The sequence below is a fragment of the Emys orbicularis genome, chromosome 9 (genome assembly GCF_028017835.1).
Source record: "Emys orbicularis isolate rEmyOrb1 chromosome 9, rEmyOrb1.hap1, whole genome shotgun sequence".
Taxonomy (NCBI): Eukaryota; Metazoa; Chordata; order Testudines; family Emydidae; genus Emys; species Emys orbicularis.
The window spans coordinates 50703573-50717747 of record NC_088691.1 but is presented as its reverse complement, the minus strand read 5'-3'; the positions used below and the strand labels follow the sequence as shown (position 1 = coordinate 50717747).

Genomic DNA, 14175 nt, shown 5'->3' with positions numbered 1-14175 from the left:
AAGCACACCAATTTCAAATTTGTAGCCTATCACTTCAATATCAATAGCTGGAGATAGTAGTTCTGCTTAGATACATTTCCTCATAAATCAGTTTAATCCATTCCATTAAGGAACCCAGGATTTTACCCCTTTAGCCAATAGATTGTTCTTTAGTGAGGGGCGAATATCCTCCAGGATTTCTCTTTTCCCCTAGAATTCCACATCCCAAATTTCTCACCACAAAGGCTGTGTTGGTGTAACCCACCCAGGGTCGGAAGGACCCTCCACAGCTAGCACTGGAATGGGTTACCTAGGGAGGTGGTGGAATCTCCTTCCTTAGAGGTTTTTAAGGTCAGGCTTGACAAAGCCCTGGCTGGGATGATTTAGTTGAGGATTGGTCCTGCTTTGAGCAGGGGGTTGGACTAGATGACCTCCTGAGGTCCCTTCCAACCCTGATATTCTATGATAGTCAGCACCATGCCTTCAGTGTACCACGGATAAGTGATCAGTAAATGAGGCAAGAAGGAGCTACCTTCTATAATGCAGATTAATTAGAGCATTTTAAATGCATGTGTGTCTACCTAGGAGGTTTAACAGTCTATTGCATTAGATTACCAAGGAATGCATAAACACTACCACCTCCCTACCCACATTTATCCCCTTACCAAGATGTACTGCAGATCCAAAGCAACAAAACGTCGGAAGGATGGTCTTGTTTGTTAAGGGCAGGTCTTCACTACCCGCAGGATCGGCGGGTAGAGATCGATCTATCAGGGATCGATTTATCCGCGTCTCATCTAGACGAGGATAAATCGATCCCCGAACACACTCCCCGCCGACTCCGGAACTCCAGCTTGCGAGAGGTGAAAGCGGAGTCGACGGGGGAGCGGCAGTGGTCGACTCACCGCCGTCCTCATGGCCAGATAAGTCGACCTAAGATATGCTAACTTCAGCCACGCTATTCGCGTAGCTGAAGTTGTGTATCTTATGTTGACCCCCCCGCCAGTGTAGACCAGGGCCAAGGCAGTAAACACTGTACTTGGATATTCAAGACATTGGATTCAATCCTCTGCTTTGCCAGACCTCCTGAGAGAGTCATCAAGAGACAAAACTCTTCCTCCCATTAGCTAGAGGAGGATGTTACTTCAAGTACAAACACCCACAAGCTAGAGGCTAATACAAAAAAATTTTAAAAAGAAAAAGTTCCAAGCAGAGACCAAGGACAGCATTCTCATAAAAAACACAGTATCCTCGCTCAGTGCTCAGAAAGAGGAGGGAACGGGGGGCCTTGAGCACTGCCTCTGCACTTCACCTGTGGTTGTCTTCCTTTCCATCAGTAGCTTCTCCCTGCTGCTAGCAAGTCTCCAGTAAAGAATTCAAGCCTTTGGGGTATATCTGCAGAGGGCATGATGGCAAGCATATTAATCACCCTGGCAAGTAGGGTTACTCATCAGCTTAGTAGATATTAGGCAGATTTTTCAAGTTCTGAACATAATGAATGCCAGTATATAATTACAACAAATAAAATATTTGAAATTACAGTGTTTTAAGCAGGGCTTTGGAGCTGTGCTCCAGCTCCAGGCAAAAACCTGCAGCTCCACTGCTCTGGAGCTGCTCCACACTCCAGCTCCGGGCTCTGCTCCAAAGCCCTGGTTTTAAGTCACACCAGCTAGTCTGGTAATCCAGAGGTAATTAGCTGTCAGAGGTAGGAGATACTGGAGGCAGCATGCTCAACTCAGGTGAGGAGAGGAACAGTTTTCTAGCTCCCAGTGGCTAGCCCTGGAGGGAGCACTGTCCATCTCCTACTTCAGGATGGATGATCACTATGATCCAGTCTGACAGAAAAGTAAAAGGGAACAAATGAAGTGACTGTAGGCTACATAAGTTCCCCGCCCCATTTAAAAAAAAAAAAAAAAAAAAGTCACCCAGAGCTTCATTTCCATTTAGAATCATAGAATCTCAGGGTTGGAAGGGACCTCAGGTGGTCATCTAGTCCAACCCCCTGCTCAAAGCAGGACCTAATCCCCAACTAAAGCATCCCAGCCAGGGCTTTGTCAAGCCTGACCTTAAAAACTTCTAAGGAAGGAGATTCCACCACCTCCCTAGGTAACCCATTCCAGTGCTTCATCACCCTCCCAGTGAAAAAGTTTTTCCTAATATCCAACCTAAACCTCCCCCACTGCAACTTGAGACCATTGCTCCTTGTTCTGTGATCTAGTACCACTATGAACAGTGTAGATCCATCTTCTTTGGAACCCCCTTTCAGGTAATTGAAAGCAGCTATCAAATCCCCTTCATTCTTCTCTTCTGCAAACTAAATAATCCCAGTTCCCTCAGCCTCTCCTCATAAGTCATGTGCTCCAGCCCCCTAATCATTTTTGTTGCCCTCTGCTGGACTCTTTCCAATTTTTCCACATCCTTCTTGTAGTGTGGGGCCCAAAACTGGACACAGTACTCCAGATGAGGCCTCACCAATGCCGAACAGAGGGGAATGATCACATCCCTCGATCTGCTGGCAATGCCCCTACTTATACAGCCCAAAATGTCGTTAGCCTTCTTGGCAACAAGGGCACACTGTCGACTCATATCCAGCTTCTCGTCCACTGTAACCCCTAGGTCCTTTTCGCAGAACTGCTACCTAGCCAGATGTCTTATAGATGTCTTATTCACAGTTCAGAGACAGGGACAGAACTACTCACCTAGCCAGGTTATAGCCCAACATTAGGACTTGAAGCGTTCAGATAAAATTTCACTAGGCCTCTGCCCTGAAGCAGGATAGGATGCAATCCACTGCCTGGATTGTCTGAACTTGTCCTGAAGCAGGCAAGCTAGTGTTTCAGTGGAATACAGGGGAACCACAGTGAAGATTAGAACCTGAGTGGGGATAGTAGTATTAGGACGTGTTGATGCAGGTAAAAATATTCTAATGGTCATTTACTCTACCTTCTGGGCAATGTGAACAAACAAACTATGCACAAATACGAGCAGGAATCCAAAAAGGCTGGCAAAGCTTCATTTGCTTATGGGTCTTGGATGAAACTGGGGAAGAGAAAGGGGAGTAACAATGGATGTGGATACGACCAAATTTGAGACAGACTAAAGTTATTACATTGATGGATGATCCGGGCCATAATGATTTCATCCCAAATATGATCACAGGAGCTGCACAGACTGATGTGGCTATCTTGGTTGTGGATGCCAGCAGGGGGGAGTTTGAAGCAGGGTTTGAGACTGGTGGACAGAGTCTAGAACATGGGTTATTGGTTCACTCTCTTGGACTGACCTAGGTACCCAAAGGGTGTGAATTACCTCACTGAGATAGGGCTCTTATTAGCCATTGACTCAGATATAGATACAACACACACCACCCCTTGATGCAGAAGAGCTGTCTGTGACCATCAAGCACTTCGTAAATTACACTCAGGCTGCTAACAACCCAAAGAGCAAGGGTATGTCTTCACTACACAGTTAACCTAGGCTCTTACCCAGGTTTTAGCCCAACCCCCCCAATCATCCACAAAGTAAAACCTCTGACCCATGTTTGGAGGTACTTTATGTCCAGGCTAGCTTACTCAGTTTAGCGTTGAGTTGGGGGGGAGGGTACAGAAACTGAGCTCTGCTCTAACATGGGCTGGAACCTGCCCCCTTTGCTGTAAGGATGCAGGCTAAAGGCTAAATCATTTGACTAATCAGAGTCCCCCAATGCCCTTCCCACAAATCCCCCCAAAGAACAAACATTCTCCAGCAATTGACAGGGTGTTTCAGCACAAACCACCATGGGACATGCCCCCAATACACAGGAGCACGCAGAAACAGTGAAGACCATAGTAACACAGCTGGGGCTTTGCCAGGGGGATACTTGTACCCATGCTAGGCTAACCTAGGTGCCAATCACCAGGTTATCTGTGCAGTCAAGACATACCCTAAAGTAGTACCTTGTACTGACAGTGGTCACTATCCTCTATTATCCTGAGGTACTGTCTGTGACTTTGCCTAGGGAGAGGAAGTAGTCTCTCTAAGTTAGGATTTGCACCAGTGAAGCTTACTACAAGTTCAAACATGGGTAAGCTCCACCACTGCAAACTGTGCCTTTGACAGTTTACATGATTGTATTAGTGCGGATATACTAGTAGCTGGCTACTAAGAGCTAACATACCCACGTCCGACAAGATCTAACTCTACGGAACTCTAGCAGAAAAGGTAAAGGTACGCCCACAGCAGCCTTCACCTCTTCCTTGGAGACTTCCTAGAAAGAGGAGACGACGTTGGTTAGAGCACTTTGAATTAGACATCTTTTTGAAATGGGACTAGATCAAAGTGCATTAACAAACTTAACATGTCAGCAGGGTGCATACAGACAGTTCACCTGCTGCAAGCTAGCACACCCCAGCTCACCACAGTCTAATTGTTCATGTGGACAAGCCTACAGAAACTACTGACACAGGAGCTGGAGTACCATAAGGCCAAAAGTCCAAAGGTGCACAGTACCGAGATGGAAAAAAGTCTGACAGATTTAAACTTGGGAGCTGTCCAAACTGAAAACTGAAGCCCAAATGATATTCGTGGGCCCAAACTAGATGTAGAACTGCAGGAGAATGGCAAGAAACCTGCTTTTTTCAGTTGAGAAGTCCACAGCACTGAACTCAGATCCATCTCCCATTGGATCAAGAGCTCATCCACAAAGTGCTAAGGGAAGGCTGTTCTGAAGAAAATCTTGCCTAAACCAATAATCCAACAGATCCTACAGAGTGGTAGTTGGGGTTCTGCACTGATGACTGTTCTGAGTGCTATGACATCCACTCCTTCCAAACCTTCAAAGGGTGTTGACTCCTGATGCTTTCTCCAGACATACCCAACTGGCACCCTAATGCTGACAACTGAGGTTGCCAGGCCAAATCAGAGGAGGCCTATGCTTTTCAGGACCCTTAAGATCCAGGAAATCCTACCTCACTGGGTTCCAGCTGGAGCTGACATCAGGATCCTTGTCAGAAAATCTCTCGTACCATATGGCACCACCGAAGTGCCAGACCACCAGAAATGCTACCCTCAGCATCTGAAGAACTCTGACCTCAAGTAAGTGGAATACCATCTGGCAGTTCCTCACAGTGCATCTTTAATAGAGGATGACATTTCAACCTGGAATTCTGCAACAGGCATCAGCACCAGGACAGTAGAGAGTCCTTTCTATAAGTTCTGAGACTCATCAGCTACCATAACACATGATAAGAATAGTATTTTTGAGGACAAAACACTTCGGTCTGGGGGAATGGAATGCATCATTCCAGAAACATCCCCTTTTCAGTGTCACCCTAAATGTGGTGCCTTTTGAAAATTTTATTTGGGTTTTTAGGAAGCAAGAGACTGCAGGGAAGGGACTAATCTGCCCTAAGGTAGAAAATACTGATGAGGTGATGTCCCTCAAATAAATTTGTGAAATAAACCATGATATATTGGACAAAAAGGCTGAATCGCATTAAAGAAGTTCTGAAAGCATGTGCATATGCTGATAGTTGTGAACTTTTGTGGGTATGTGATGAGTCAGAGGTGAAGTAACTACCTTAAACTTAACAGGAAGGAGAAAATTTCAGAGAAGCAGTCAGAAGCTGCATAATAAAGGCCTTGTTAGCCCAGTCACATCTCCTGCACTAGAGTATCTGCCAGCTGTCCTCATTCTTGTTCAAGCTAATGTTCAGTACAAAAGGAAGAGGGTGCATATTATGCCAAATCCTATTATGAAAAGAATATATCACATTTTTTTAAGTTATATTTAAACCTATCATAACTACTTACTGGTTGCCTACTTTCAGCCATAATTCTTCAATGTGACAGATTGATAACTTTACCTGTAAAGTTTTCAATTGATCATGCAACACCCTATACACCAAATAGGAAAGCTTAACTTAAATTTTCTGACTTGTTGCAAAGACGTAAACACTTTCAATTTACACTATTCTATTTCCAGAGGGGGACAACTCTTCAGATTGTGGAAGTGTTTAATCACTGCTCTTTTATTCAATTTTGTGACCAAAGGAAATAATAATAATTAATGGAGATATCCCATCTCCTAGAACTGGAAGGGACCTTGAAAGGTCATCGAGTCCAGCCCCCTGCCTTCACTAGCAGGACCAAGTACTGATTTTGCCCCAGATCCCCAAGTGGCCCCCTCAAGGATTGAACTCACAACCCTGGGTTTAGCAGGCCAATGCTCAAACCACTGAGCTATCCCTCCCCCCCTATTCTTCTTAAGGAAGAATTACCATAATACAAATGATGATACTGAATATAAACTGGCCAGCAGGAAGTTTAGACTTGAAATTAGACGAAGGTTTCTAACCATTAGAGGAGTGAAGTTCTGGAACAGCCTTCCAAGGGGAGCAGTGGGGGCAAAAGACATATCTGGCTTCAAGACTAAGCTTGATAAGTTTATGGAGGGGATGGCATGATGGGATAGCCTAATTTTGGCAATTAATTGATCTTTGACTATTAGCGGTAAATATGCCCAATGGCCTGTGATGGGATGTTAGATGGGGTGGGATCTGAGTTGCTACAGAGAATTCTTTCCTGGGTGTCTGGCTGGTTAGTCTTGCCCATATGCTCAGGTATCAGAGGGGTAGCCGTGTTAGTCTGGATCTATAAAAAGCAACAGAGAGTCCTGTGGCTCCTTTAAGACTAACAGATGTATTGGAGCATAAGCTTTCGTGGGTGAATGCCCACTTCGTCGGATGCATGTCCATATGCTCAGGATTTAGCTGATCGCCATATTTGGGATCGGGAAGGAATTTTCCTCCAGGGCAGATTGGCAGAGGCCCTGGGGGTTTTTCGCCTTCCTTTGCAACGTGGGGCACGAGTCACTTGCTGGAGGATTCTCTGCACCTTGAAGTCTTTAAACCATGATTGAGGACTTCAACAGCTCAGACATAGATATAGGGTTTATTACAGGAGCGGGTGGGTGAGATTCTGTGGCCTGCGTTGTGCAGGAGGTCAGACTAGACAATCATAATGGTCCCTTCTGACCTTAAAGTCTATGATGCTATACTGTAACACAGAACCACTACAACCAAGACGGGGGTTCATTGTGCTAGGCACTGTACAAACACACAGTAACATCCATGCCCCAAAAGCTTACAATTACAAAGACAAGACTATAGTGAGAAGGGAAACAGAGGCAGAGAAATGCCCAATGTCATACAGCAGATCGGTGGTAGAGCCAGGATTCCTGAGTACTACCCAGTGGGTCACACTGGCTTCCATAAAACTCAAGACTATTTTTATGTTAACTGCCATCATTCATAATTCAGATTTGATTAAAACTATCATTCTATATTCTAATACACCAGATGATTTCCCAACCCCTGTACCTGTATTAAATTGAGATATTAAAAAGCTACAAAAGTAGAAGGTTGGAGTAAATGTATCTTATCACAACAGTGTATGCAGGGAAAGAAAACTACCACCTTCACTAGCTCAGAGACAACTACTCAGATGCAAGATTCAAATATAGCAGCTGTTTGATGGGAACAGGTAACAACTAATTTTCTGGAACAAGAATAAAATATTTCAGTAACAAGTAATCAACTTCAAGTGAAACAAGCAACCTTGGGCAAATCTGAGTTGGTAGTTTTTGTATATACAATCAAGCAGAGTCTACCAAGAATCTTCTAGAATGGATGTCCAGCTCCCATTCAACATTTTACCTATCCTACCAATATATCTAGGACAAGCATGCTCTAAACAGTATTGAAATTTTATGACAAGGAACAATAATAGAGGACTGCCAACCTACTAACCTCTCTTCATTCAAATCCATTTTAAGGCATACATCTGTAATGATACTCCCAAATACTGAGTCAACCATTCTTTAAAAACTGAGCATCTAGATATGCTCCTGATTAAACTCGGTATCCAGCTGTTGCCCATGTCATTTTTCTTCCCTATTTGTTATCCTCAACCTATCCTGCCATCTCTGAAGTTAGATTTAGATCTTTGGGAAAAGAGCCTGTCTTTCTAGTTGTTCTGTAAAGCACCTAGTGGGGATCTTTGTTTTTGAGAACTACACAAAATTTCTCTCCAGAGATAAACAAAGCAAGCTAGTTAAAATGGTTCTAAACACTATTACATAACTAGTACTTGACATAATGCTTTTCATTGACAAATTCCAAAGTGCTTTAAAAAGGTGGTTAAGTATCATTAACATGAGAGCTTCAAAAAAATCTACTTGCTTTGGGTAAGCAGATAGCCTGAACTGTCAAGTTAAAATGAGACCTAACCAGCAATATCTGCAGAAATTTTTCATTTAAAAAATAAATGTCTAGTCCTAATCGCTGAAGAAATGACCTCAGAAAGAGCCAAAACTCATGTACTGTTTTCATGAATCTGCAGACAGACAGCTCCAGTACTGCTGCTAGCCATGGCTTATCCAAGCAGCAGCAGAGTGAAATTTAAAACATTTTGGTCAGATTTATTGCAGTTATTCAGAACCCAGTGGGCAGCTGTAAAACTGTCAATCATATACTACTGTTTGAGAACGCAAGCATTGCAGCTAGTCATAGGGGAAGAGGAACCAAGCAGAGGGTTGACTGGGGAAGGAGTGATGAAGACCTTACCCCTCCCCCTTCACCCAAAGAGTCCCTATGGGAAGGGTATAGAAGCAGAAACCCACATGCAACAGCGAGGATGCTCTGAAAGTGGTGATGAGACAGGAAGGGTCTTCCTCAACGAGAGCAGTTTCACATTTATCTGATAACTACTTGCAAGAAGCTGATACAAAATATGACATCCCCAATCAGGCTTCAGGAAAAAGACCCAGTAACCGCTCCCTTTCCAATAGCTGGGAATGATAAGGAGGGCCTCACTGCCCTTGGACTTTGCCCTTTGACTTTGCTGAGGGCTATGCCCACCTTCATAGCTAACTCTGGCTAACAGGTGTGAAATTTCGAAGGCCTGATCCCCCATTCTGTAGCTGAAAAAACAGAAAAGAAGTGACTTGTCTAAGGATGCAGAGTTGGGAACAAAACCAATGTCTCCAAACTCCCAGTACCAGGCTCTACCCTCTAGACCAGCGAACTTGTATACCGGCAGTAAAATGCAGACCAATACCCAAGTAAGCTAATATAACTGACTTTCTATGAAATCTTGCTTGAAGATTTCAATCTAGTTCAATGTAAAGCCTTGAAGTACAAGGCTAACTCCTTCCACTTACAACACAATGATCCAAGCCCCAAAACTGCTAGTTCACTATCTCAACTAACATTTTAATGCCAAAACATTTACACATCATACTTTCATCAAAATGCATAATACGAATATTAAGCATAGTTTCTTTTCATCCTACATTACAGTGATACAAAGAACCCCACCCCTAAACAGAAAAGCATCTCAAGAATCCTTGGTCTGACTGCAATGCTTGCTCTAGTGATGTTCAATTGTAATTTATGCATAATTCTTATTTATGGCATGGTAATATTTTCCAGGCTCTGCTTGGCAATTGCAGACTTATATTTGAGAGTCACTTACAATATTTCCAAGAAAACACTGCCTAGTTAACATGAGAGGTTCAAAGGAATATATAGCAAGCTAGTATTCTTTTTGAACCTTCTTACTGCTCCAACTGGTTTCTGCTTTCATAAAGAGAAAAAAAGAGCAGTGAAACTGATCATTGTAATTACGTTTCTGGAATAATCTCTTCAATGGAAAGCTTTACAACCACCTGTGTGACAATTTGGTTCTACTCTGCTTGAACTGCCAACAATAATATACATCAGGAAAGTTACATTTATAATTTGTTTCAGCCCTGTACGAGTCACAAATACCTGTAGCTATTTGATTTTATACCTTGAGGAGTTATAAAATAGCTTGGAAGGAGAGATATCATCTGATTGGCTGAAGATAATTCCAAGCCTACAAATTATATACTATAAATCATCTACCTGCTCAACCACTACTGCTCAAAACATTTAAGTCATTTTACAAAATGGCATGGGTAAAAACTGCTTTAGATTACTTTAAATGCTTAAGTTTAAAGTACTTAAATAGGACTTCCATAGCCCACCACATATGTCGGTGCTGTTAATGACTGAGGGGATCTTCAGCAAATCATTTTTCGTAGCCAGGTACTTTCCCCATCTAACTCAGTTCCTTCCACTTCCATGCCTCTCCTATCCTCCTTCCTTTTCTCCTGACCTGTACATTTTGGTCAAACACGTCAGTTTACGAAATGCTGCTTGGGTCCCAGCCCAAGACTCCAGCATTAGCTTCTTCACTCATGCCACTACTAGGCCAGACCAATGTTCCCTCTAATTTTTTACACCCATCCATGTGCGGAATGAATTTTGTTATGTGCACCAATATGGAGGTGATGAGTGGCAGGGGTGGGGCTGAGGGATCTGGAGTGTGGGAGGGGGCTCAGGGCTGGGGTGGTGGGTGTGAGGGCTCTGGCTGGGGGTGCAGGCTCTGGGGTGGGGCTGGGGATGAGGAGTTTGGGGTTCAGGCTTCCCCGGGGCTGCAGCAGGGAGAGAGGACTCCCCCCAACCCCCTCTCGCCGCGGCAGCTCTGGGACTGGGGGAGAAGGGCCTCTCCACAGCCGTGGCAGTTCCAGGGCTGGGGCTGGGGGGAGAGGCGCCTCTCCCGGGCTGCGCACCTGCACAGCCCTTGATAGCCTGCTGCGTGGCTGCGCAGCTTAGAAGGAACTTAGGGCCAGACCCTTTGATACTGATATGGTTTAACGATGGCATCAAAATAAACCATTTAAAAAAAATAAGCCCTTTAAACACAACTAGGAGACTTGTTCTGAAAGCCACTATATCTTCATTGTGGCGACAGCAGAGACACCTCAATTAATGATCTGCTAATCTGCAGCAAGAGGATACTGGCACTGGAAGCTCAGGCCAGCTCTCAGACAACACTTTAGGAGTTGAAATTCCAACCCAAAAAGAATTTGGGAGAAGTGAAAGAAGAAGAAAAAACAGGACAGGAGAGGATAAGTACTGGACTAAAAGTAGCCCTCTCAATGGGGTAAGTCAGAGACCCAGTTAGACACACCCTCTCATATCTGCATCCAAATTCTCTGCCTTAGACATGTGGCTGGTGTGTCTTGATCACATGCTCAGGGTCTAACTGATCACCAGATATAGGTAAGGAAGAATTTCCCCCCCCCAAGTCAGATTTGCAGGGATTTTCGCCTTCCTCCTCAGTATGGGATACAGAGTGAGTGCTGGGATCATCTAGCCACATCTCACCTAATCAGTTTCCTGCCATTGCAAGGACTTCGGTGGCACCTGTCTCTCCTGTTCTCTGCCTGTGGCAAACAATAGTTTAGATGAATAAAGCATTTAGTTCTTAGGAGACTAAAGTAACTGGACTCAACACAGGGGTATTTGGCTGAAATGTAATGGCCTGTAAGACTACATAATCTAATGATCCCTTCTGGCCTTAAACTCTATAGCTTTCTCGTGAGCAGGGCTGGGGGGAGCAGAAAAAAAAAGAAGAACAAAAATAGGAAATTAAAAAGAAGAAAACAAGCCAGAAGACAGAAAGTGACATCAACAGACAAAACAAAAAAAAAAGAGACAATGGCAACTACATTGAGACAAAGCATAAACAAACATGGGGTGCTGATCCTCCAAGGAATTCTCCAATAAAAAAAACACAGTAATGGAATGCTGCAATATTTGGGTTGCTTACACTACAGGAGAATGTTACAGAAAAAGAAATCCCATAAAACACAGCTATTTACCAGAAATATTTCTGTTGAAAAAGTAGTTACAAAAACTAAGTTTGGGCAAAACTTTACTAAGAATTCTGTTAATTCTTTTTGTAAAACTTGTTAAAATTACACAGAGGTCAATGGTGTACCGCCCACCTCCCAAAACATGGATGACCTTTAAGTTTTAGAGAGCAGCCCCACAGAAAAAAGTCAACCCCACAAAAATGTGCTTCTATCATACCTATCTATGAGAATTAAAGACAAACAGGATAAGGAGAAACACAGGTTGTACTTAGTTTCAGGCCTAAATTTTCATGTCTATTTACACAAATTAAATTCAGCATATATCAGCAGCATGATACATCTATAGCTGTCTTTTTTTAAAAACTACATATTATACAGCAAGATATATAGTGAGCACACCAAAAATCACTCATGATAAGGAAATAACTATACATAAAAAATTTTTAAAAACTCAATATTTGTTTCTAGAAAGACAGAAATTTCATTACCCATTAAGTTTTGTTGAACATGAAGGCACTTCTAAAAGCAGAAAGTAGTATCTGAAAGGAAGAGAATTGGGGGAGGGGGGGAATTATATTACAACTTTAAAAGCAGTATTAAAGTGAAATAACATGAATATATTGGCTCATTTAAGTCTACTTGTCTTATTTATGTGCTATTTCTTGGAGTGATTACAAGATGGTGGGGCACAAAGTTGTTGCAAGTATGTTTTTGCAATTATGCAGACATCCCAAAATCACCTATAGCTGTGTCACTGTAGCATAGACACTTACTATGGAAGGTGTTTTTCCATGGCTGTAGTAAATTCACCCGGAGAGACGGTAGCTACCTCTACAGTAGGGGTTAGATCAACCACCATGTCATATACGACGGAAAGTTTTTCATAGCCCTTAGCTGCAGCCAGGTATTGACCAGGCCTATTACGCCAAACCCTGACAGCCCTAACACTGCAGTGTAAGGTCCGTACGGGTTCCCCCCGCCACCCCACACAGGTGTCCCAAAACCCTGACCCCGCCACCCCACCGTGCCATCCAGCCCACGCCACCCCCGTCTTGCGCCGCCCCCGCCAGGGAGGAGTGCACCCTCCTGCGGAGTTTCGCAGCTGGGGGAATTGCAGGAGCCTGGCGGCGGGTGCCTGAGCACCTGGTCTCAGTCCTACAGGCTCTGTGCCGAGCGGACCGGCGCTCCCTACCCGGCGGGGCTGGGCAGAGAGGGCGCTGCCTACACCTCAGCGATCCCCAACAAGGAAGCGACTCAGGAGGAAGCGGCGGGGAGGCGCCGCCACCCGCCAGCCTGAGGGCTAGGATTCCGCCCACGGTAGATGGGAGACCCCCAGCCGCTAGCCGGGCCAGGCCATGCACATGCCGCCGGGTCGCGTGCGCGGCGAAGGGAACGGCCACCCGGCCCCGCTGTCCCCTCAGCCGGTCCCCGCCCCGGCGCGCAGCGGGCGCTGAACTCACCGGAGGCAGACGGGGTTGCCCGCTGCGCCGCGGCGCCACCCACCTCCGGAAAGGAACCAGCCGCCGAGGGGGCTGCGGGGCGGGACCTCTCGTTCGCACGGCGCGGCCGCCGCACAGAGCCTCCTGCAATGGCGGCAGTGGGACCCACCGAGGCGGCGGCAGCCGGAGGGGGAAGCGGAACCGCCGCGCGTGGCCACAGCCCAGGAGGGGAAGGGGGAGGGGCCGCCCCTCGCGCAGATGTTCACGCGCAGGGCGCGGGAACTACAGTTCCCATGACACAGCGGCAATGCGGAGGGAGAGGCGGGGAGCGCTTCGATTGAGGACTATAGTTCCCATGATGCATCAGCGCGGCCGGGCTGCCCCCGAGACAGGCAGCCGACGTTGCGCGGAGCCCGCTGGGAAGTGTTGTCCTGGTTAATCAGCACCTGCCCGGCCCCGATTCCCAGCGCGGGACGCAGGCGGAAGCGGAGCGATCCCGCAGCCCCCTCCCCCACAAGCCAGACGTCATTTATCTTAAATGCTGGCCTCCGCGGGGGGGCTGTGTCCTCCTATGCGGCCATACAGCGCCTAGCACCAATCCTCAGCTCTCTGCGTGTTCCTGTCTAAAGAGGAGCCACAGGCATTAAAGCGGCACCCAATCGGTCACCCCTGTCCAGGCAGCTAAAGACAGAGCTTCGCTCCCTCCCCCACCACGGATAGGATTCACTTACCACGAGGGGATTATTTCCCTCATTTAAAACAAAACCCATGTATTAATACGTGCCTCAGTCAGACTACAATTGTAGGCTTTTTAATTTCTCAGTGTGGGCACACAGGCTATGGAAAAGCCTGAAGTCCTCTGCTTCGCTGAGCTGTGCAATTCTTTCCCCTTTTGGGGGCAAAAAGACTTTTTAAATAAATACTATCCTGTCCAGGTGCAAGTGTGTGCTCTTGTCAGCAGCCCCTAACCTGCAGTTGGACTGCTTATTTTCTTGCTCTTTGATTTCCTGTTACTTTAAAATGGCAACCCCA

The 14175-nt window shown here is 45.5% G+C and overlaps 1 protein-coding gene across 1 annotated transcript in view; it reads right to left on the bottom strand.

Annotated features, from left to right (window-relative positions):
• Positions 1–13318, bottom strand: part of PAK2 (p21 (RAC1) activated kinase 2) — a 79981-nt gene extending 66663 nt beyond the window's left edge. The window contains exons 1-2 of the mRNA XM_065410275.1: positions 13165–13318; positions 12193–12243 (exon numbers count right to left, since the gene is read on the bottom strand). The gene's annotated coding sequence lies outside the window, so the exon portion shown is untranslated. The remainder of the gene's footprint in view (positions 1–12192; positions 12244–13164) is intronic.
• Positions 13319–14175: the final 857 nt, after the last annotated feature.